At 39.2% G+C, this 26,256-nt stretch overlaps 1 long non-coding RNA gene across 1 annotated transcript; it reads left to right on the forward strand.

The window, feature by feature from the left end:
- The first annotated feature begins 281 nt into the window (after positions 1-281).
- LOC131918488 (uncharacterized) lies at positions 282-15,931 on the forward strand. The gene is made up of 2 exons (XR_009380995.1): positions 282-383; positions 15,680-15,931. It is a non-coding gene; the product is annotated as an uncharacterized LOC131918488 (long non-coding RNA).
- The last annotated feature ends 10,325 nt before the right edge of the window (positions 15,932-26,256 follow it).

A 26,256-nucleotide genomic window follows, 5' to 3' on the forward strand; every position in this document is an offset into this window, starting at 1 on the left:
AATAAGATATTTGTAAAAGCTGAATACTATATAATTTCACTCATCAGAAAGTAGAATGGTGGTTGCCAAGATATAGGAAGGAGGGAGTAAGGCAAAGGTGATATTTGGTGAATTTAAAGTTTGGGTTTTCCAAGCTGAGAAAGCTCCAAAGATCTACTGAATAACATTATCAACATATATTAAAGGCTATTGAAAAACACTTGTAAAATGACTAACACAGTAAATTCTTTTCTTATTGATGGTCAGTTTTATCTTATGCTCTCTTATCTGACTATAACAGCAAAAAAAGACCTTGGAAATATGGCATCAACTTCTCCCATGACAGGAAAAAGGTCATCAAGTGTTGGTGAAGTGTGAAGCATTTAGCAACTGACCTGTACTTGGTAAGACACCTCACGATCTTCTCCCAAACAGTTTCTGTCAGACATGTGGTCTCTCTGTCTGTCTATTTGTCTGTGTGTGTACATTTATGAAGCATGTGTGAAGGCAGAGGCCAGCCTCAGGTGTTGGTCTTTACCTCTCACTTAGTTTGAGACACCATCTCTCATTGGCCACTGCATTCACCAGGGCTGGCCCAGGGACTTTTGGGAATTCTTGTAGCTCCCCCTTCCATCTCTAAGGACCCTGGGGATTACAGATGTGCAATGGGGATTATGGGATCTGAACCTCCTGCTTTCATGGCAAGCACTCTTACCCACCGAGCAATCTCTCTAGGCCCCAAATGTGACTTTTTATGTTTATGTGATAAATATAGGTTATTCAAGATAGAATATAGAGGGTGCCACTTATAATAGAAATAAGCAATATCAATGTCTTTAAGAGTTGTTTAGTATCTTATTTCTTGTTTCAAAAGTAGAAATACTTTTTTCTCAAAACACAGTTATATCTCCTCTGAGTATTAAAAAAAAATATACTCAGTGGTCCCAATTATGTTCACAAACTTTTATGTTTCCTTCTGTACACTATAAAAATCAGGAGCTATGGTGCTCATTATCAGTAGTCTTGGTGAACAAAAAAGTGTATCGATTCATCGATGTGCAGCTGCAATGAGTTTTATCTGTAGCAGCAGCACATTCTGTTGCTGTACACATGTGTGAATTCGTCATTATCGATCCAAGTGAACTTTGCCAGTCAGTATCCAGCTTGCAAAGCAGTCATTGTGTCCTCCAGTCATATCTTCAGTGGAAAATTTCAGAGGAAAACAGAACAAACAAGCACCTAGTACTTCTGACTCATATGTATCCCACACACAGAGGAATGGAACTTGTGCTGTATTTGTGATTGACACTTGTAGAACCATAAAGCCAAATTATAGCAGCACACAAATACAATGGCAATTGTCCTTATAGTTTTTTAAAACAAACAAACAAATAAATAAATAACTTGATTATTTATTTTACCTCCTAGCCACAGTTTCTTTTCCCTCCTCTCCTCCCAGTCACTTCCCCCACCTGCTCTGTTCCCACCTCACAATCCACTCCTCCTCTGTTTCTGTTTAGGAAAGGGCAGGCCCTCCATGGAGATCAACAAAACATGGCATATCCAGTTGCAGTCAGACTAAGCACTTCCCTGCATATTAAGGCTGGGCAAGACGACCCAGTATGAGGAACAGGGTCCCAAAAGCCAATAAAAGAGTCAGAGACAGCCCCTGATCCCACTGGTAGGAGTCCTGCAAGATGACCAAGATACACAACTGTAACCTATATGCAGAGGGCCTAGTTCAGTCTCATGCAGGCTCCTTGGTTGTCAGTTCAGTCTCTGTGAGCCCCTATGAGTTCAGGTTAGTTGATGCTGTGGGTTTTTTTGTGGTGTTCTTGAAACCTCTGGCTCCTACAATCCTTTCTCACCCTCTTCTTAAGGATTCCCCAAACTCTGCCTACTGTTTGGCTGTGGATCTGCATTTTTTTTTTTTAAATCAGTTACTGAATGAAGCTTCTCTGATGACAATTGGACTAGGCACCAATACAGTCACAGGAGATGGCCAGTTTACGATATGTATCCAACATTGTTAGGAGTCTTAGCTAGGGTCATTCTTGTAGATTCCTGGGAGATTCTTTTGTACTAGGTTTTTACTTCACCCTGAAATAACCCCCCTCCTTTTCATTAGTCTCTTTCAATACTCTCACCCTCCAACCCCTCAAACCCTTATTGCTCATGTTCCCATCCCCACTCACCCTCAGTCCACTCACAAAATACCTTCTATTTCCTTTTCCCAGAGAGATCCAGGCATCTCTCCATGAACTGTCCCTGTTACCTAGTCTCTCTGGGTCTGTGGGTTGTAGCATACTTATCCTTTATTTTACAGCTAATATCCACGTATGAGTGAGTACATACCCTATTTGTCTTTCTGTGTCTGGGTTATCTCACTCAGGAATGTTTTTTTTTTTTTTTTCTAGTTCCATCTATTTGCCTTCAAATTTCCTGGTGACCTTGTTTTTAACAGTTAAGTAATACTCCAGTGTGTAAATGTACCACATTTTCTTTATGCATTCATTGGTTGAGGGACATCTATGTTGTTTCCAGGTTCTGTCTATTACAAATAAAGCTGCTATGAACATAGCTGAGCAAGTGTCCTTGTGGTATGATTGATCATCCTTTGGATATATGCCTAAGAGTGGTTATAGCTGTGTCTTCTGGTAGATTGATTCCTAGTTTTCTGTGAAACTGCCACACTGACTTCCAAAGTAACTGTAAACACACTCACTCCCATCAGCAATGGAGGAGTGTTCCCCTTGCTCCACATCCTCTCCAGTATGAGCTGTCACTTGTGTTCTTGAACTTAGTCATTCTGACAGGTGTAAGATAGAATCTCAGAGTCATTTTGATTTGTATTTTCCTGATGGCTAAGGATGTTGAACATTTCCTTAAGTGTTTCTCAGCCACTTGAGAGTCTTCTGTTGAGAATTCTCAGTTTAGATCTGTACCCCATTTTTAAACTGGATTATTGGGTTTGTTGATGTCTAGTTTCTTGAGTTCCTTACATATTTTGGAAATCAGCCCTTTGTCAGATGTGGCATTGCTGAAGATTTTTTTTCTTATGACTGCTATTTTGTCCTTTTGATGGTGTTCTTTGCTTTACAGAAACTTTTCAGTTTCATGTGTCCCATTTATTAATTGTCCATCTTAGCACCTATATTATTGGTGTTCTGTCCAGGAAGTTGTCTCCTGTGCCAGTATGTTCAAGGGTATTCCTCACTTTCTCTTCTCTCAGCTTCAGTGTATCTGGATTTATGTTGAGATCTTTGATCCACTTGATTTGAGCTTTGTGCAGGGTGATAGATATGGATTTATTCTACATGAAGACATCCAGTTAGACCAACACCAGTTGTTGAAGATGCTTTCCTTTTTCCATTGAATAATTTTGGCTTCTTTGTCAAAAATCAGATGTCCATAGGCATGTCAGATTTATAAGGGTCTTTGATTCAATTTCATTGATCCACCTGTTTGTTTTTATGCCAATACCATGCAGTTTTTATTACTATAGCTTTGTAGTAGAGTTTGAAATCAGGGATGGTGATACCTCTTGAAGTTCTTTTATTGTACAGGATTGTTTTTAGCTATACTGGATTTTTTGTTTTTCCATATGAAGTTGAGTATTGTTCTTTCAAGGTCTGTAAAGAATTGTGTTGGAATTTTAATGGGGATTGCATTGAATCTGTAGATTGCTTTTGGTAAGATGGCCATTTTTACTATGTTAATGTTACTGATTCATGAGCATGGGAGATCTTTCCATCTTCTGATATTTCCTTCAATTTCTTTCTTCAAAGACTTAAGTTCTTGTCAAATGGGTCTTTCACTTGCTTGGTTAGAGTTACACTAAGATATTTTATCTTATTTGAGGCTATTGTAAAGGGTGTTGATTCTTTGATTTCTTTTTCAGCCTGTTTATTGTTTATACATAGGAGGGCTATATATTTATAGGAGGGCTAGCTAAAAAAACCAAAAAACTGATTTTTTTTTGGAGTTAAAATCTTGTATCCAGCCACTTGACTAAAGGTGTTTATCAGCTGTAGGAGTTCCCTGGAATAATGTTACTTGGACGTCTTCCTTTCTAATTTGTGTCCTCTTGATTTCCTTAATTATCTTGGCAATGTTCCTTCTGTTTCTATTTTGTGCAATAATTTGAGAAGCATCAGTATTAACTCTTCTTTTAGAATTCTGTGTTAAAATCATCTGGCCCTGGGCTTTTTGTTGTTGTTGTTGGGAGACTTTTAATGACTACTTCTATTTCCTATGGGTTATAGGTCTATTTAAACTGTTTATCTAATCTTGATTTAACTTCAGTAAATGGTATCTATTCTCTCTCTGCCTTTTATTTATTTATTTATTTATTTATTTATTTATTTTGGTTTTTCGAGACAGGGTTTCTCTGTGTAGCTTTGTGCCTTTCCTGGAACTCGCTTTGGAGACCAGGCTGGCCTCGAACTCACAGAGATCGACCTGCCTCTGCCTCCCGAGTCTGGGATTAAAGGCGTGCGCCACCACCGCCCGGCTCTCTCTGCCTTTTAATTACTTTGGATAAGGGTTTATCCATTTTGTTGTTTTTCTCAAAGAACCAACTCTTTGTTTCATTGGTTCTTTGTATTGTTCTTTTTGTTTCTATTTTATTGATTTCAGCCCTCAGTTTGATTATTTACTGTCATCTGCTCCTCTTAGGTGTGTCTGCTTCTTTTTGTTCTAGAGCTTTCAAGTGTGCTGTTAAGTTGCTAGTATGAAATCTCTCTGAATCCTTCATGAAGGCACTTAGTGCTATGAACTTTCCTCTTTGCATTGATTTCATTGTGTCTCATAAGTTTGGGTATGTTGTACATTCATTTTAATTGAATTCTGGGAAGTCTTTAGCTTCTTTTTTTATTTCTTCCTTGGTCCAGTGGTAACTCAGCAGAGAGTTGTTCAGTTTCCATGAGTTTGTAGACTTTCTGTTGAAATCTAGATTTAATCCATGGTGGTCTGATAAAATACAGGGGTTATTTTAATCTTTTTGTATTCGTTGAGATGTGCTTTGTGACTAAGTATATAGTCAGTTTTGGAGAAGGTTACATGTGGCGCTGAGAAGAAGGTACATTCTTTTGTGTTTGGGTGAAATGTTCTGTAGATATCTGTTAGGCCTATTTGAGTCATAATGTCTGTTAGCTCCATTATTTCTATGTTTAGTTTCTGTCTCCATCACCTGTCCACTGGTGAGAGTGTGATGTTAAAGTCTCCCACTATTATTGTGTGGGGTTATATGTGTGATTTAAGCTTTAGTGATGTTTCTTTTGTAAATGTGGGTGTCCTTACATTTGGGGCATAGATGTTCAGAATTGAGACATCATTTTTGTCATTTGAGACATCATTTTCCATTTGATGGATATGTAATGCCCTTCTCCATCCCTTTTGATTAATTTTGGTTGGAAGTCTATTTTGTTAGATAATAGGGTAGCTATACCAGCTTGCCTCTTAGGTCCATTTGATTGGAAAATCTATTTCCCATCCTTTACTCTGCAGTAATGTTTATCTTTGATGTTGAGGTGTATTTCTTGTATGCAGCAGAATGATGGAATCTGTTTTCATATCCATTCCATTAGCCTGTGTTTTCTTTTTATTGATGAGGGATTTATTTTGAGGGATATTAATGACCAAAGATTAATTCCTGTTATTTTGTTATTGTTATTGATAATGTGTGTGTATCTGTGTATATTTGTGTGTTTCCCCTTCTTTGGGTTTTGTTTATGTGAGATTATATGTTGCCTGTGTTTTTGTGGGTGTAGTGAACTTCTGGAAGTTAGAGTTTTCCTTTTAGTACCTTCTGTGGGGCTGGGTTTGTGTATAGCTATTGTTTACATTTGACTTTGTCATGAAATATCTTGTTTTCTCCATCTATGGTGATTGACAGTTTTGCTGGGTATAGTAGTCTGGGCTGGCATCTGTGGTCTATTAGAGTCTGTAAGACATCTATCTGTCCAGGCCCTTCTGGGTTGTAGGGTCTTCACCGAGAAGTTGGGTGTGATCCTAATAGGTATGCCTGTATATGCTACTTTGCCTCTTTCCCTTGCCACTTTTAATATTCTTTCTTTGATCTGCATGTTCGGTGTTTTAATTATTATGTGGTGAGTAGATTTTTTTTCCTGATCCATTCTATTTGGTGTTCTATAAGCTTCTTGTACCTTTATAGACATGTCCTTCTTTAGGTTGAGAAAATTTTCTTCTATGATTTTGTTAAATATATTCCCTGTGTTTTTGAGATGGGTTTCTTCTTCTATTTCTGTTGTTCTTATGTTTAGTCTTTTCATAGTGTCCCATATTTCCTGTTTTGTGTTAGAAATTTTTAGATTTAACATTTTCTTTGACTGATAAATCTGTTTCCTCTATCATGGCTTCAATGCCCAAGATTTTCTCTCCCATCTTTTAAACTCTGTTGGTGATGCTTGCAGTTTCTGTTCCTTTGCCCAGATTTTTTTTTTCAGGATTTCCTCCATGTGTGTTTTCTTTATTGCTTCTATATCCATTTTCAGGTCCTGAACCATTTCCCTCATGTGCTTGTTTCCTGGCTTTCTTTTAGGAATTTATTGATTTCTTCCAATTTTTTTGTTTGTCTTTTCCTCAATTTCTTTAAGGGATTTTTTTTCATACCTGTTTAAGAGCCCCTATCATCTTCATAAAGTCATTTTGAGGTTATTTTCTTATGCTTCAGCTGTGTTGGATTGTTCAGGTCTTGCTGTTATAGGATAGCTGGGCTCTGGTGATGCCATATTGCCCTTTTTGTTATTTGTTGTGTTCTTACACTGGTGTTTAGTCATCTGAATTTGAGATGAGTATAGCTCTAGGTGTTGATGCCTGTGTTTGTCTTTGTTGGATGGGTGTTTTGTTCCTTGGTTTCTCTTTCCTCTCTGGTCTTCTGGCCTGAGGATCCTAGACCCTGCCTGGCCTTTGGTAAAGCCAAACTCTTCTTCCAAAGTAGTAGGCCAGGATATGGAGCCCAGGGGTGAGAGTGCAGTATGAGGTGGTTGGACCTGCTTAAAGGGGTTTAGTGGACAGTGGGCACTGTCCTCTCTGGGGTTCCTGGGGTCCCTATATTTAGCCTGGCCTCTGGTAAAGTGGAAGTCTTCTGAAGAGATAAAGACATGAAAAGTGGAGTGGGAATGGGAGGATGTGTGTGTGTATGTGTGCAGTCTTGGGTTGTTGGGCAGGCTTAAAGGGGTTTTATGGGTGGTGGACAGTTCCTAGATCCTGCCTGGCCTCTGGTATAGCAGAAGACCTCTTCTAAAGTAATAAGCCAGGATATGGAGCCCAGGGGTGGGGATACAGTCTAGGGTCCCTAGATCCAGCCTGGCCTCAGCTAAAGTGGGAAGTTGTAGACCAGGACATGGAAAGTGCTTGGGGTGGGAGCAGAGAGCCTGCATATAGTCTGGGGCTATTGGGCAGGCTTAAAGGAGTTTTGTGGGTGATGGGTGATGACCAGCCTGGCCTTCTTAAGGCTGCTGGGGCTGTGGGCCCTAGTATGGAGCCCAGGGGAGGAAGTCTGTCTTTATAATTTACATGTTACCAATGTGATATAGAATGCACTAGTGTATTTTTAAGTCCTACACATTTACTCTCTTTCTAACACACACACACACGCACAAAACAAACAAACAAACAAAAACCACAAAACTCCCCTTTATGTTACCTTTGTCAATTGTCTCATAAACCATTCAACAGTAGCCTGTTGTACACTTATTTGGGTGAAGAGGAATTGTCGGAATATGGTCAAAAGAATGACCCATGGTGAACAATGAATGCCTTAGGGAACTGTGAGAGAGGTTCCAGGGAAAAAAGACCTTTCACCTCAGGTATATTTTGTTCCCTGGGTTGTTCTTGGATATGAGTTAATGCCTTCTATGCTAAACATGTGCATTCAATTTATAAAATGTATTTGTTCTTGCTGGATGTCAGAATATAGCTATAGAAGCCAATCTGGTCAGTGTGTCCTGAGTCTGGATATGGCCTCTGCCTTGTTTTCATGCTTTCCCAGATAGAATCTATAGTATATGCCAGGCAATTGTGTTTAAATTAGTCTGTCTTGAGAAAGCTCTGGGAAAGGGCTGCTCTGTTAATATTTAGTATGTGCTTATTGGTAAGTTTTTCTGATCATGTTTTTCTTAACTCAAACCACATTCCTTGGATCATTGCTTTCTTTGTTACATCTATGTATAAAAGTCCACTGAAACTGAAGTAAGGTTGTCTACAGCATTAGACTGTAGTCCCTCCCATTGTTTCAGGTCCTCAGATCCCAGGTTCAGCAGACAAGATCTGCACAGGTTGGCTGAAAAGTGAACAGGGAATATGACTTAGTGTTGCTTCAGTTCTTTCAGTTTCTTCTCCACAGGGAAATTGTCAATTTTTCCTGGGAATTTATCATTAGGCTTTCATTCTGGAAAAAATTTAATTGGTTTACCAGAGAGGAGCCTGTGCATTTTGAAAACTCTGTGAAAGCTTTTATGGCTCTGACCTGTGATTTGCTAATACTTTCAACAGAAAATGCACTGAGAACAATTGGCCACAGGTTCAATAATTTTCAATTCTCAGATACTTGTTATTTTGGAACCAATTTTCATTTTCTCCTACTCGAGTTACGTCTGTAATTTCATCTACAGGTTTAGCAGTCCCACACAGAGGATCATATCATATGGTATCCTGGGTTTACTTAATCATCCATGCGTCTTAGTTTTAGTAATTTATTGACTATTTTTTGCTGCATTTATGTTTTAATAAATACTATGGAAGCCATTGATCCATTTTTCTGAATTTTTGGTATATAGGATAATAACTATAAACAAAATGGATTGATTCTAAAACAGTATATTGACAAGACAATTCTTAACCTGAATGTTAAATACAGTGTATTAACTGTTTTAGCATTGCTGTTCACTGATCCCTTCAGTCATGTGACAGTGTTCAAAACTGTAATCAAATCTATTCCACTTCTTCTTCAGCCCTCAGGGCTTATGCTTTTGTGTGGAAATCAAAGGTCAGTACCAAATATCTTTCACAACTGCTTTTCCATCTTATTTTTTGAGGCAGGGATCCTCACTGAACTGGGACCTCACAAATTGGGCTCCACTGGCTGGGCAGCAAAGCCCAGAGATACTCTTTTCTTTATCCTCCCAGCACTGGGGTTATAGACAAATGCCTCCATACTCAGCTCTTGATAAGTGTCCTATGGATGTAAGCCCAGGTTCTCATGCCTTCACACTAAGTTCATTTCCAACAGAACATCTTCTCAGTCCCAAATTGCATCTTTTTTGAAGGCTCTCCTCTCAGTACTGTGTGTACCCTCTTCTTCCCTCAAACCTTACCTCTCACTTCTTCATCGGTCCTCATTGCTACTCTAACCTTTACCACTCTCAAATCATTACCATGTTTTATTTCTTCATGTAACATTTGCCAAATTAAATATTCTATCTATCTATCTGTCTATCTATCTATCTATCTATCTATCTATCTATCTATCTATCTATCATCTATCATCTGTCTATCTATCTACTATCCATCATCTATTTATCTATCTGCTATCTGCCATCATCTGTCTATTTATCATCTATCTATCTATCTATCTATCTATCTATCTATCTATCTATCTATCTATCAATCATTGTCATCATCATCATCTACCTCTGTATCTCTCTATTTCTATCTCTCTCTGTCTCTGCTTATGGATGCTTGATCCTATAGGGAATAATTATCATAACAGAGGTTAGTGGTGTAGTGAGAATGTAGACTTAGGTGGGCAGTCACATTCCCTAAGATATTGGCAATGGAGAGGAGTAATTAAATTCAAGAGTTGTCAGTGAATGTGGGATGTTATGTGGAAGTTGATAGAAACCAGAAATGTAGGTAAAAATGATTTATTTTAGCTGGATTAAAAAAACACATGAACTATGAAGAAAAACTGATGTGAAAGTTCAATTTCCTACTTCACTTAAAAAAATCAGATCAGTTATTTAACCTGTTTGAAAGTTACTTTCTTAAAGTCTGGTATATACAACTCCATGGAGTTGATGTAAGCAGTTTTGAAATAATGCCCCAGACAATGCCTGCCATACTACTGTTTGCTTGTAATTAATGATCATCCTAGCATGTAAAGAAAAGAGAAAATATAATGCTCTGAACATGTTGTTGGAAATTTGAATGTGTTATTATTCTTGATCTACAGGAAGATAAATAGGTCTTCCTTCAGAGGAAGGGGAAGATCTTGAGGGTATGGTGGAGAAATTATTCAATGAGAATATTGAGTTCATAGCAAAACATGTGGACAATTGAATGGCTGATCTATTGGACTTGTGGGAGTTGAGTTTTTAAAAAATACAAGTGGATGGAGATGAAGAGAAGAGATGAAGTGCATCTGGGTAAAGGGGACTTAGTCTTGGCTCACACTAAGTCAAAGATTCAGAGGTGGTACTTAGAGAAGACACTGGAAATGCGAGCTACACCAAAGTCCAGAGGACACACAGTTTTTTATCTGTGCAGAGTTTTTTAAAAATATTTTTAGTTTTTGAAAATTTTATACAAGGAGATTTATAATATCCGCTACCACCCCCCAACTCTCAGATCCTCTCCCACCTTACTACTCACTCTCTGACCAATTGAGTCCAAATTGTGTTGCCCAAGTACTCTTGAGACTGAGTCTTTCTCCTGGGGTGTGATCCAACTACCTACCAGTGTTCACGCCATTATTGAAAACTGGCTTCGCTTCTCCCAGCAGCTATGAAATTCAATAGCTCTTCAGGTAGTAGTGAGACTTCATGCCCATCCCTATCCTTCATCATGCTGTGATTTTTGTGTTACTTGAACTTGTGCCGGCCTTGGGCATGCTTTCACAACTGCTACTAGTTCGTATGAACAATTGCTTTGTTGTGTCAGGAAAGCATTGTTTTCTTGAAGTTATTCACTACCTCTAGCTCTTAGAATCCTTCTGTCTCTCTCTTTCATGAATATCCCTGGGCCCACAGGGAAGGGCTATGGTATAGAAATTCAGTTGGGGGCTGAGTGCTCCCCAGTCTCTTGTTCTCTTTACACTGACCAGTTGTGGGTCTCTGTGTTAATTGCAATGTACTACAAGAGAAGTTTCTCTGATGAGGGTTGAGCAATGCACTGATCTTTGGCTGTAGCAATAAGCCATTAGGAGTCATTTTAATACTATATCCATTTAGTAAAATAATAGTGATTGGTTGGTTGTCTTCTAGGGACAACCTATGACCTGTATAGACAACCTATGACCTGCCCCTAATATCAATACAAGGTATAAGTAACATCTTATAGTGTAGGCCTTAGATCCAATCAGAAAGTGATTGGTACTGCCATAACATTCATGTCATTACTGTACCAATGAGCATACCTTGCTAGTCCAGATGTTATTGTAGCTTTCATGGTGAGATACCTGGGTAAGATAATTACTTTTCTCCTCTGGTAGTGTGCATAGCACTTTCCAATACTATAAAAGCTAGCTAGTTCTCCAGGTCAGTACCAATCTTATTTTCCATATTGTGTGATTTAAGTATACGCTATCCTGATTAGCAGTGTCTTATTGGAAAGTTCTAGAGGGTACCCAAGAGCACTGGTAATAGCCTGTAATTGCATGAAGGTTTATGAGACACTATTGGCTAACAACTCAAAATCTATTTCTGATACCGGGTTTTTAATTTGGTACTCTGTGGTATGTAGTTGGGTTATTGTCCTCCTGTTATAGGGTATGTCTATTTAAAATATTTTTTGCGTGTGTGTGTGTGTGTGTGTGTGTGTGTGTGTGTGTGTGTGTGTGTGTGTATTTTACAGTACTAGGTTACCATATGGATTTTCAAAAGGGTTTTATTGTTATTTATTCCTCTCTCTATTCCCCCATCCACTTTTCCTATCTCAACCTCATTTAATCCTTACTGTTCCATTGTTCCCCTCTCCCTGTCCACTTTAGTCACTGTATTCTATCTCTCCTCCCTTGAGTGAGCCCCTCCTCCCCTACCCCCATGGCTCCTTACTAGTTTTCTAACATTTGCAGGTATTAGAAATGAAACACAGATTGTCTTTCTGGGTATAGTTTATCTTACATAGAATAATTGTTTCAAGTTCCATCCATTTACCTGTAAATTTTATTTTTCTTAACTGCTAAATAATATTCCATTGCATAAATGCACCATATTTTCATTATTCATTTACCAGTTGATGGACATAGAGAGGCTGTTTCTATTTTGCAGGGGGCTAGTATCTAGAATATACAAAGAACAGCAACAACAACAACAAACCCCAAGAAAACCAACCCTCCAACTAAACAATGCAACATGCAACCTAAGCAGAGTTCTCAAGAGTAGAAATAGAGATGGCTGAGAAACACTTTAAAAAAGTGTTGAGGGGTGGGAGAGATGTCTCAGAACTTAAAAGCACTCATTGCTCTTGCAGAGGATCTGGGTTAGCTTCCCTGCACCAATGTGCTGGCTCACAACCCCATAACTCTAGTTCCAGGGGGTCTGATGCCCTCTTCTGATCTCTTCAGGCACTGACATGCATGTGGTGCACAGACATGTAGGCAGGCAAAACACTTATGTACACAAAACAAAATAAGTAAGTTTGAATTAAAAAAAGTTTTCAACATCATTATCCATCAGGAAAAGCAAATTAAAACTATGCTAAGATTTAATTTTGTCCCAGTCAGAACGGCTAATATTAACAAAAAGCAAATAATCAAACAACCATAAACCCAAATGACAGTGGATATTGACATGGATGTGGGGGAAAGAGAACACTTATTTACTCTTGGTGAGAGTGTGAACTGGTACAATTGCTCTTGAAATGGGTGTGGAGATTCTGCAAAAAGCCAGAAATACATCTGTCACATTGTCCAGCTATACCACTCTAGCTTGTATCAAGGACTATATATCTGACTGAAGAGAAACTTACTTATTCATGTTCATTGCTGCTCTGCTCACAATAGCCAGGAAATGTTTGTAGATTTTTAACACTTGATATATGTCAAAAGCTTAATTGTACTCTTGGAGAATTCAACTTTGAATTTAAGTTCCTGGCTTTTACTGGCTTCCAAAATTCAGGAGCAATGGGAAATAAGATGCATCCTTCGAGGTTTGGAGGCAGTGTAAGGAGAAGGGGTAGTGTGGTAAGTGAATCGTTTGCACTTCAGTCTTCCAATGAGGACAAAGCACTCTTTGGTATAAGGTAAGGCACAAGGAAGCTGATCACACATAAGCTACAAGAAGGAATTCCAGTTTCTTCAGAGGTATAAATTTGAGAACATAAATGAAACTTTTTTGGTCTCTCCATTCTCATTTGTAAGATGAGGATCACAATGGTATCATGTCTAGGATCTGTGCACATTAAATAAGACAACATGTACATGCTGACTACTGTATTGCTGACAGTCAATAAATGTTGGTTTTGGGTGCATTTATGGGTTATCTCTCAACTTTGTAAAAACAACAACAACAACAACAACAACAAAAAAAAAACCCAAAAAACCCCAAAGAACGGTTCATCTGATTCCCTCAGTGGTCAGCAAGTATGCATTGGGCATCTGCTATATGTAGGCTCTGTGGTGGAGGCCACCTTTCCCACTATATTACAGTTCAGAATTTTGGTTAGTGAAAGTGCTGGGCACAAATGTTATTCACACACAGCTAAGCCTGCATGTTATCCAAGCATGGTGCTCTGTGCCGATAGGTCCTCCAATCTGACTTCTAATGGAAGGGTGGTTGTACGCTGACTTATAGCATCAGGAACCATTTAGCTCTCCACTAATCACTCCTTGTTGCCATCTTGATTTACTCTTCACACCAAGGCATTAATAATGAGATGAGAATACCAATAATGATAGTTTAGTCCGGTAAGTAATGTTCAGTTTTACTTAATCTTATTTCTTGAATTAACATGCTGCCTTGTGAGAGGTGAGACAATGTCAGAGTTGTCCATCAGAGTTTCCCATTCAAAGTAATGAGAAATCACATCTTCCCGCCTTGGAAGCTAAGAGAAGGAACTGGTTTCCTTCCATGTGACTCTCAAGAGTAAGGAAAAAGATCTGCAAAAATCTGTACTCACACCACCTCTCATTATTTTATTTTGAAGGGAGATAACATCATAGGAAGAAAGATGAGGTCAATGTATTTCTGTACGCACCACGGAAATGGTGAGACAAATGTCTACTTCCATGTGAAACAGTCTTGGATCACTGCTGCAGCGTATTTAAGGGGTCTTGATCTCCCAGAATGCACACAGTGATGTGCAGCATGTCACACTTTTACACAAAACACTTATTCAGCATAAACTGACTTCACAGGAGCTGCACGGCCCTTCCCCCTCACTTCCACTTTCCACCCTCCAGCCCTCCCTTGGGAAGATGCACGCCTGTTCCATTTGTGCTCAGCACCAGCGTTGCCATGGAAACTCTCCTCCTTTTCTCTCTCCTCTCCAGTTACCAAGAACAGCCCTGGACTCAGTGCCAAGACCTCCTCTGTACAGACTCAATATTCTTTCAATGTTTAGACAAATCTGCTGGAAAACCTTGTTTACATTTTTCCCACAACACCGTAGCTTTGTGTTGGGGCCATCCATTTCCCATGGACCCACTCATGCTCTGGAGGTGATTTCTCTGCCTTTTTCTCCACCATAGCTCTAAAATAAAATTTCATCATTTGGTCTGATTCTTAACAGAACATGAAAGGTAACTCAAGGTCACAGATTCCACCCTTGTAGTCAGTTTTATCCAGCTCAGTCCAGAATTCAATACTTTATTCACTAGGTTTCTCTACTTAAAGAAAAAAAAGAGATTGTTCTGCCCAAAAAAAAAAAAAAAAAAAAAAAAAAGAAAAAGAAAAAAGAAAAGAAAATTGTAGTGTTAACACATGGTTAAAAACACGAAACTTTTCTTTTAATTGGCTCTGCTACCATGTCTGATGCAGTATATCCACGCATCTTAAGTCAGACATTAGTATTCAGATGTGTAAATAGTATGTTGGAATCACATTGATTAAAGTTACAGCTATGTTTTAGGCTGCACATTTTCTGCAGAGTTTTAAAGTATTGTTTATAGTTTAGCTCATGATTCTTACACTCAAAACAACAACAACAAAATGATGCTAGTGGAATGACATTTTATCCTTCTCATTTAAAAATTACCATCTCTGCCTGTGGATTTTCTAAATGTTAAAAGTAGGTTTAGTTAAAAAAAAAAAACGACTTATTTTGCATTTTTATTGTAGATTGAACAGGTCAGCCTGGTTGTCCCACTATGCCGACACATTTTTTCATTGTAAACCTATGCATTTTTAAATTGTTATTTGGAAAAAAATTACCTCTAATCAACAGAAGAGGGAGCAATATTCCCTCTTTTTTGACACAAAATACTGTGGTGGTGTTTTCTCACTTTCCTCCTAAACATAAGCCTCTTCTGTCATAATCTCTGCTGTTGCTTTTCTTTCTCCTTTTTTTTCTTTTCTTTTCTTTTCTTTTTTTTTTTTTTTGAGGAGTGGTGGAGGAGGGGTGCCTAGCGGAGGCAGAAGCAGGACCACCCAGTTCGATCAAGGAATCAAAGGTTAAATTCTTTCTGGTTTGTTACTATCTCTCAGGATATAGTTATACGTTAGAAATCCTTGTCTTCTACTGTATATTTTTTCCTTGCAACAATTCTTACGGGAATAAAATCTACTGCACCGCTTTGCAGGGAGGCCTCGACATTGTGCAAGCAGTGGAAGAGAATGCGAGCATTTTCCAGCCTGCCCTGAGAGAGAGAGTCCCTCCCATTGTTCTCCCTCTGAGCCGAGTAGGAACCGCGCACATCTGAATAACAGGGTCTTTTCTGCCTGGCGCAATCCTGGATTGTTACAGTCTAGAGGCCAGCCATGCTGTCACCGGCACAAATTGATTTAACCATCAATTGCTGTGGTCATTAAAGCTGCTAAAAGTCCCCGCCAAACTGATGAATTGCGACTGAATGTGAACTGAGTGTCTAAGTCTTTTTCCCACCACCTCATATCAAAGGCTATTGTATCCCTGCAAAGTAAAGGGTCGGAGGTTCAGGCTGTGGTTCAACAATGGGCTCTGTCCCGGGACAGAGCCCCATTCACTCCGGCACTCCCAATTACAGTTTGCTTTCCATACCTTATTGTATGAAATTTGCATCCAACTAATACATTGAATTATTGGCATACTTTGGGTGTCAAAGGAGTCATTGAAAGATTTGTCCTTGAAATACATGGAATCCAAAGCAGCTGCTGGTTCTTGTCTTGACAATGAAGCGATTCCCTGGTTTTCCAATGCCTGCAAATGGACTACTTTTCCCTCAGCTCAGAGTTACCACTTGTGGAAGTGATACATAATTTTTTTTTCCACATTCACAACTGTGAAGCCATTTCTGGAGTTCCTGAGAGGAGATGCAGAGGAGGAATGGTATTGTCCCTGTGTAACAACGATACATTTTTAAAAGATTCAGTATAACCTCCTTGGGGCCGATAATTTGATTATTATTGTTAGTTTCTTTTGTTTAAAAAAAGGTGGGAGTAAAAAGATGCGAAGTAAAATTAAAATCATCCTTAGACATATATTTAATAAACGCCCAGAAAAACTTTTGTTAGTTCTTTTAGAAAAAGTATAGATGAGAGTTTTTCAGATAATACGGTTAAGCTCCTCAAAGTGTTATGACCTGACCACACAATGCACATGCGCACACATGCATGTTGTCGTAATACTTACCTAATTTAGCTGACAGCTGAGTTTGTGGACAGGAAAGATTGCTAAAATTCAGTCCTTCCGGTTCTGATACTGCAATGGCGGCAGGGAATTTCAGAACACTGGGCTTTGCAGCAACAGTGATTTGCTCTCCTCGGTGATAAGATTTGTTTTTTTCCTGGCAGATACTCATTGGAAGAGCATTTTCTTTCATCTCCGGTCTTGACTTTAATGTGTCACATCATTTGATTCACACATGTGCTTGTATATGCAATTTGGGCAAGCACACCAGAGAGTTACTTTCCCCATCGATGTTTAGGTTATTATTTAGGGACTGGGTGAGGAGATCTTATTTTTAATTCCATGGTTTTTGGTTGTTTCCTCTTTTTCGGTTTTCTTCCCACGCTTCACGGCCATGTGACTTTAGTGTTTCTGTGATGCGCTGAGAGGCGGCTCCGTAAGAGAAACATGCTTTGGGACAGAAGAGGAGGAGACATCGCTTCTCCCCCATGTGCTGCTGCTTATCTTATTCCCTCCCTGGTCCATCCTGCCAGGAAGTGTTACCCACTGAGCTAAGAACAGATGTGGAAAACAAAATAAAGCTGATTTGGGGCTGTAGCGGGGGTGACACGGGACAGGAGAGAAGAAAGCAAGCAAAACCAGTGGCCACCACAGTGCCACCCAGAACAGAGGACAAAGAGGGAACCTTTGCTTCAAGAGTGACCGCACAGGTCAGGGGTTCAGGCCACACACCTACTAATAATTCATTGGCAGACAGATCCGGGTTCGTGTTTCCTTAGGCTCTGTTTACCATGGACTGTCAGTCTCCAGGAACTGTGTGTGGAAATCCATCAGCAAGAACTGTTACATTGGCCCAAAATTCCAAATGACCCTTGAAGGAGGTCATTTGATGCTTGTCTTTAAGGATCTATTGTTTCTCCGCCACCCATAACAGGGGCCTGGGGAGCATAAGCACTCTTAATATAAAAGAGAACTCTGCCCCCCCCCCCCAAAGGAACTGGAACCAGGTGGGCCAACCATTTCACCACCGGACATACTACAGCGTATTGGAGATGGAGTTTGATGCCAAAATCAATCCTTTAAATATTTTTCAAGAAAAAGCAACATCAGAAACATTATACTAGTTTGTGAGATGAATCGTACAATAATACAACCACCTAAATTCACCTCAGTTTGCCTCTGGTTATTTATTCTGAACCAATAGTTTAGGATTATTTTTTGGCATAGGGTAGTAGCAAAATTTCAGCATTTATCATGATTATTAATTTTTGTCTTGATTTATTTAAATGACCTCGAATTGAAATGAAAAGCCTTTCTTCAGTTGTTTAATAAATGATATGAAGTTGTTAAAGTATGTATAAAAGCTTACCCTGGAACATTACTGAAAATTTACTATAAATGAATGGAACAGTAGGGTATATTAATTTTTTAAACCCCATAATCAGCTTAAAATTTAGCTTATTAATTACTAGTGTGAAATCACTGTAGCAATTATTACAATAATTAATTATCTTTTTATTGAGTGTGTATTTTAGATAGTTTGATGAGAGTTTTAGCATTATTTCCTTCAGTCAAACTCAAGAGAACAGTAAACCTGCCTGCTTTGTTTCCTAAAAATTAAAATACATATAATTTGTGCTTTGGGAAATATGCATGCAATGAATGAATACAGTCTCACAATACTATTTATTGCAAGATGTACAAGACAGATATTTATGTACATTTTACAATTTAGGGAAACAGAATTTGAGCCTATTAATGGGTGCAGGAAAGATGGACCAGGGATCAGGATCACTAACTATTCAGCCATGGGACAAGAGTTCAGATGTTATCAGTATCTGGGTAGCAAGGCAGGAGTCTAGTGTGTGCCTATAATCTCAACATCTGGGAAGGCGGAGACAGCACACCACTGGGGCTAGCTGGCTTCTAGCCTAGCTGAGAAAATGCTAGGTTCAGGGAGAGTCCCTGTCTCAAAGGAATAGGTAGAGAGTGATAGATGAGGACACCCAACACGTTGGCCTCTGTTCCTGCACAAGTGCATGTACTGGCACACGTACATGTATACATGTGCACACACCACAGGCTCATGAAACATTCTTACATGCAAATAGATAAAATTAAATCCTAATTTTTAATAATGTTCTAAAAGCAAATGATCAGAAAATGTTGATTAGAACTTTGGTGATGTATATGGAAGGTCCATTCATTATGTTATGGTGTTTTGTAAATAATGAAGGTTGAAGGTATGACAAAGGTAATCTTTAATTTTTATGAAAAAAATGTTGAACTGTTCAGTTATATCTTTTGTTTAAATTTTCATTCTCAAATTATAGACTATTAGGTTTCTATGTTCAGGTATATTTCCTCACGGAATTAGAATTCATTATATTATATATTATGTTACTTTATTTAAACACTATAGTGTATATTAATGCATTTTAATGCTCTTTAAAGTTTTGTTTAACTGTTTGAGAATTTCTATTTTAAAAGTTAATTGACTTGATTTTATTTTCATTCAAAATATTACTTATTCACTTAGTCATTATTTACCAATGTTAGACACCAAATATAGGTTCTTATACATGCTAGATAAATGTTCTACCACTAAAACACATCCTTAGCCCTCCAAAACATCCTTTATTTTTCTCTTAAGAATCTTTCTATTTGTCATTTAAAAGTTGCTTGCTTAATCTTCTAGCATTGTGGTATTTTGTAGCTATTATTTTCCCAGTAATTTCTATTCTAACCATGTTGTCTAGGAACAGACAGTATCCCTTCCAGTGTTTCCAGTTTGTTCAGGTACATTCTCCGACTTGCAGTGTGGTCTCTTAGTGACTGTCCCAGGTGAGCTTGAGAAGAAAGACTGTTTGTGCTCATTGGGTAAAGTAGTTGAAAGATGTCAGTTATATTTGGTTCACAGGCAATGTTGATGAGTTCCACTACATCCTTTCTGATTTTTCTCCTTGCTGGATCAGCCTATTTGGGATAGACAGCTGTGAAAATCTACAGCTGTTAATAATCTCCTTAAAATTCTGTCAGTATTTGCTCACGGACTTTAATGTTCTGCTGCTGGGTGTAGGCACATTAAGTATTGTGATGTTTTCTTGGCAAACTGGCTCTTTATGATGATACAATGCCCTTGTTTATCCTTGCTACGTTTCCGTGGCAGAAGGTTTCTCTGTCTGAAATAAGTACAGCCATCCCTGCTCTTTTCTTTAGTATTGACCAGGTATATCTTTATCTATCCCTTTAATTCTGACTAATTCAGAAAAGTGGCTGACAGAGAGCAGCAAGTCTATGGCTGTGCCAGAGTTTGTGCTAGGAGTTGGGAATTATGGGAAGGAAAAGTATAATTATATAATTATTATAATTCTGTGTATCTCTTTAGCATGGCTTAAGGTGAGCCTGCCTTCTTAGGGTGGTGTCTCTGCCAGGTGATTGACCTGGTTCAAGTGGAATGTCTGGGTCTCCACCCATCTCTTGACCAGAAAGTCTTCCCTTAATGGGACTTTACGGCTAATCTATCAGTCTCCTCCCCACTTTGAAGAGGTAACCATAAAATTATTTAGGATTCATATCAAAGATCAAAGCCTCCCAAACACTCCTGGCCTCTCTGACCTCTGCCTTTTAGCCAAGAAAGAAGCCTGTTACTTTTCTTTGGGATCTTTTTACCCTAAACTGCCTGGGCAGTTTTTACCTCCTCTTCTCAACATGGCCCCTTCTGAAGAGGTAACCCTAACTGCCATTAGGGAATTGGTGAAGGATCTGACTTCTTCAAGCTGAATGGGAGGTCAAGTGTGGAAGTCAAGGTACCTCTCCAGTGGCCCTAATCTAAAGGACCCTCAAAGTGCATAAGTGGTTTTATTTGTGTAGCCCTGAGTATGAGGAAGGAAAGGGAGACCTTGAGTGGCTCCTGGGAAGGCAGGTGAGAGAAGTAATAGCAGGGTTATTAGTACTCTAAGCCTAGGTGGGGAACCAAGAGAAAGTGTATATTAAAATATTTAAATCCAAGTCTAATTAGCATCTCTTGATGGGATCACAGAAGCATCTCCCTGGGCTCCTCAGTTTTCCTTTGGCCTCCAAGGCTGGACTAGAGAGTGATAAACCCAGCATCTGATTTCAGGCACTTTGATCTCTGTGGGAGTGCTAGAATCACCATGTGAGGTCTTTCCCAGATGGCTTCTAGAGAGGGAGAGAGAGGAGAAATTTTAATGGTCCTTCAGTTTTTATGTTTAGAAGATGGTGGGATTTTCTCTCACTACAAGCAGGCACTACAATGTTGGACTGAGGCAACAGCTGAAGTCTTACATTTGGGAAACATTTTTCTTATCAAGAAGAGAATCATTGGTGAAAAATACATGTATGAATAACATAAATATAAAGATTTAGGTCTAATGTCTAAGAAGTGTGATTCCCTTGGATTGTTAAAAAAACATGCCAGTCGTATTAACCTTTGGTTAGACTTTCCCACTGGGTGCTTAAGACCACTGAAATGACCAAAGTTAATCTTTTTTTTTTTCCCTTCCTTTTTTTAACATTAAGGCCAGTTCAGGATCTAGTCCTCAGGAAAGTTACTTGAGCTTTGGAGGACACTCTGGTCTCTTTAGTCTTCCTTTTCTTTTCTTTGTATCAGTTATTCTTTCTTTTGAGAATAAGACACAGGCTTGTTTGACAATGGTAGAAGCATTAAGGAAAAAACTCCTTTTGTTGACCCTCCTCCTCTTTATAGATTAGTCACTCACTGGTCTACTCTCTATGACCTCCTTGAACAAGAAGACCAGTGTGTTCTTCACAGTGGAAGTGCATTTTGAGATATGTCCCACAGTTCCCTGGGTGACAATGTTGGTTTTTTTTTTTTTTTTTTTTTGAAACAGGAATTTTCTGTGTAGCCCTTGCTGTCTTGGAACTCACTATGTAGACCACACTGGCCTTGAACTCACAGAGATCTGTGTGCTTCTGCCTCCTGAGTGCTAGGATTAAAGGCAAGTACCACCACTGCTTGGCTGGTGACTATGTTTTTTGAGTAGTCATTTTTACTTTGATATTCAGAACAATATAGATTGATATTTACCGTATTGGTTGCTTCTGACTCTGTCACTCTTGTCCTTTTGTCCCTTAACTGAGCACATTATATAATTCTATTTTTTTTTCTTTAATTTTGTTTTGGTGGTTATTTAAGAGTTTGTAATATATGTTTCCAGTGAACCCAAGTTCCTTTCCTATCACAGGAAACAATTTCACGAATAGTGCAAGTACTTTATAATAAAAAAAAATAAAAATCCACTCTAATTCTTCGCTGCTGCCTTTGCATCAATGCTGCTATTTGTTTCACTTAAACACAGATATGCACCTACAATTAAATACATTTGTGCTCGTTAGTTTTTGTCAACTTGACACAAACTATAGTCGCCCGGGAAGAGGGATCCTCAACTGAGGAACTGCCTCCATCAGATTTGCCTGTGGGCATGTCTAAGGGGCATTTTATTGATGAATGGTTACCTGGGGGTGCTCAGATCAGTGTGAGTGGTGCCATCCCTGAGCAGGTGGTCCTGCAGGTATATAAGATGGCAAGTTGAGAATGTTGTAGAGTGCAAGCCTGAAAGCAGAGTTCCTCCACAGTCTCCATTTCAGTTCCTGCCTATAGAATCTGCCTTGAATTCATGCCTTGGTGTACCATGATAATAGATATTTGTAATCTGTAAGATAAATCAACCCTCTCCCTGCCAAGTTGCTTTTGGCCAGTGTTTTATCAAAACAATAGAGAAGTACACTAGGACTGAAATTTGTACCAGAAATGTGGAAATATTTCTGTGATGGAACTGTCCATGTTGTTTGGGGGAGTACTTTAGAAGATTTTAAAGCATTTGGATGGAAAAGCCATTCAGAGCTTAATGACCAGCAGTTAGTTGTAGTAGCCTGGAAGATAAGAATGCTTATAGAATTGCAGATAGTGGACACTCGACTTGTGAAATTTCAGAAGAAAGTTTGAGAGTCCTTCAAAGACTCCATCAAGGCTGTTGAATTAAGAATCATCAGAAGTGCTATGCTTTACTACAACAACAATGCTGGTTAGTTGGGACTGAAACATCGGCTGTGATGAGTGAGACCAGCCTTACTGAGGTGAAATAATCTGAGATGTATTTCCACAGCATCAACACACAGAAGCTGTGCTCCAAAGGTGAGCACTGCTGCATCTCAAACTGTCAGCTGACCTCGGTAACGTGTAAGAGCTGACCTTGGTAACGTATAATGTGGCACCAGCTTTGGCAGCATAAAAACTGCAGGATTGTTGGGGTCTTCCAGAGAATCTGAGACTTGTCACCATGAAGAGGCCACCGGTGAAGGTGCCCCCTGAGTTGGTGTAGACCCCAACCAAGATTGAAGGAATCATGTAGAGAACCTGAGGTCTGCAGTCCCTGCAGAGAATCGGGGAGGCCATTGATAGAGGTGAACCTAGACTGCCAGAGAAGAAGGGAGACATTTTTATTACTGATTAAATTCCTTATTTGTTATTTTCTGTTCATGTGTTGTGTTTCTTTCTGATTCACTAATATGAGAGTGAAAGTTTTAGGGACTTACCCAACTCTCCTCAGCTATCCAGTTCATTGGCATGTAGTTAGCTGCTCATAAGATTCCTTGGAATCTCTATGCTCACATGGCATCATTTCTATTCTCATTCTGGTAATTTAAATCAGCTTTCTTTTTTCCTTATTAGGCTCACTGGTGTTTTGTCAATTTTGTTTATTTCTTTGACAAAATGGCTATGTTTTTTGGGGGTGGGGTGGGGTGATGGGAATGTTAAAAACTTGGTGACTTTTTCATGAGTGTACTCTTTGGAACATATTAAAGTCTCAGGAATTGTCTGTTTTAAGCGGTCAGTTCAGAAGGTATATGGTGTGTGTGGGAGTGGGGTTGGGTGGGGGGGTGGGAGCGTAGGTATGTACATGTAACAGCCTGCATATGGAGGTCAGAGGACAACATCCGGTGTGGACATCATTCACTTGGCCTGAGACAGGGTCTCTTCAGGTTTCGTCTTAGTATTCCATGCTGACCCCAAAGCATCCCGAGATCCCTGCTCCCTGCCTTTCACCAGAACTACAGCATGCACTACACTCCTGAGTGTATGTAAGTTCTGAGGATTTGAACTCAATCCTCAGATTTGCTCAATATTTGATTTACCCATGGAGCCATCTCCCCAGACTTTATATGAATTATATCTTAATAAGGCAAATTAAGTTTTAAAAATCTTCCAAGTTTGATTTTGAAAACAACAAAGAATCTGCCCAGCTTAATTTCAGTAACAGAGAACTGGAACCATGGACATTGGCTACTTAAATTTGCCTTAGCGCTCTGTGTTGGAGATCGTTTTGGATAGTTCGTCCACATGAGTCATTAATTAAAAAGCATGTTGAGAGTTTCCCCTCACTGCTTATGTGTGTGTAGGTAGGTGCACCCCAATAGAAGCCTGGAACAGCTGGGGAACAATGAGTGAAGTGGAGGATACAATGAAAGTTCACTGCTCTGTGTTAGTCATAACTAATTGTTCCTTAAATTAACTGCACCACTTTGCTGTGTAAGCATGTTAAAGCAGTATGTCAACATCTACTCCTGACACTGATCCTTCACTGTGAATGAGCAAAGGAACTGGACAGTCATTCAGGATCGTCTTTGGGGCTTAACCATACCAAATCTCCTTCAACCTGTCCAGCAGAATTCCTGTTGCTGTCAGGCAATAAATACAAGGTGAGGCCTGGAAGAGAGAGAGCCGCCTAGCATGCCTCCCACACAGAAATATCTTATAATTCATGCATATATTAAAAAAAAATCAACATGGTTCCTGCTTTAAATTTTATCCAATCAATTTTAGGTTATGGGAAAAAATGGTGCAAAATTGCTTGAATACCCACCTCTGTGAAGCTTATATTTTAATGTTTATTGTATAATAACCAAGTAAATAGGTAAAATACATACTGTGTTTGTGAGTGAGAAATATAGAGGGAAAAATCAAACATAAACAGGAGTGAGGTGATTCCATGAGGAGGAGGGTGGTCCTTAACCAGGAGGGTCAAAGCAGGTCTCTAGTGAGATGAGATGGAGCCCTGGGAGCAAGGCACATTGAGATCCTGAGAACAGAATTTCATGCAGAGGTGTGGGGTGTGAATGTGAATGAGAGCCACACTAGAGAATGGCCAGGAGACAAGTGGGCCTGCAGCAGTAGTAAACAGAGGGAGTCATAGCAGTGGGAGCCGGAGAGGCAATGGAGTCTGGATACGCAGGACTTTGCAGGAACTTTTGTCTTTTTCTCCGTAGGTGTGGGGCAGAATAAACTATTACTTGAGATGCATTGAAAGCATCACTTTGGTGACTGTTCAAGAGAAATAAGCTGTAAGGGCAAGAATGAAGTCATGCAGAAGAGAGGTAGCTATAGCAACAGTGTGAGATGCTGTCTTAGATTACGGTGGTGCCCTGGAGTTGGAAACAGATACTTATTTTCTGAGTTTGTGTTGAAGGTAGAACTGATAGAATCTGCTGATGGATTGTGATGCATTGGGAGAGAGAAGAGAAATTAGAGCTGAAGTATTAAATTAATGTTTTAAAATGTGATCGGCTGAAAAAATGAAGGTGTTAATTGTTATGGTGATGGAGGCTATGGGAGGAGCAGATTTGCTGCGGGCAGGTGATAAAGGGTCTCATTTTGAGTAACAAGTTTAAGGTCCCCATTAGATATCCCAGCAGAGATATTGAAGAGTCATTTGCACTAATGTTGGAAGCTGACAGAACAGATGTAGAAAATAAATGACCCAAGAAAGCTCAGTGACATTCCACTTCATTCTAGACTCACACTGGGAAACTGAGCAGTAGGAGATGGTGAGAGCTTCCCTTGCTTCTCTTCCCTTTCCTTCTTCTGGTAATGAGGATGATGTAGTAGCACAGGTTTGGGGAGACTTGAAAGAAAGGGCTAACTGAAAAAACAAAAGAGCTAGAGTAACATAGCCAGCTGAATTCAAGATCATGAAGTCAACATGAGGCCCTCAGGATGACCACATTTTTGACATGGGCAATGTTGAGTTGTGTGAATGAAAGCCAAAAATGAGGCAGGAGATTGGATTTAACTGGTGTTGAGCTTTCAACAGGCGGGAGGAAGGGCAAAAGTGCTTGGAGAATATAAGGGGGGGGGTGACTTTAGTGAAGAGTCAAACAATATAAACAGAATAAAAAAGAATTAGATGTCAAAGGACTGATGTTGTAGAAGGAGATGGAAAGAGATAATTTCATGAGAATTTGTTGTGTGGGAAGGTTTGTCATGTTTATTTATAGCTGTGAGTGGCTCTGGATTGCAGATACTCCCAATTTAAAGAGTATGGACTCTGGAGCGGAAATATGACCTGGACCACCTGTCTTTTGTTTCCAAAGATACCATGGATGGAGGCATTAATGTGCCTGGCTCCCATGCTCATTTCTGCATTCCTACACTGCTAAATCCAAAAGAACCAAACTCACTGAAAGTAATGTTTTATTTTATTTTTTAAAATTCATCTGGAAGCAGAATCT

The sequence above is a fragment of the Peromyscus eremicus genome, chromosome 8b (genome assembly GCF_949786415.1).
Source record: "Peromyscus eremicus chromosome 8b, PerEre_H2_v1, whole genome shotgun sequence".
NCBI classification, from domain to species: Eukaryota; Metazoa; Chordata; class Mammalia; order Rodentia; family Cricetidae; genus Peromyscus; species Peromyscus eremicus.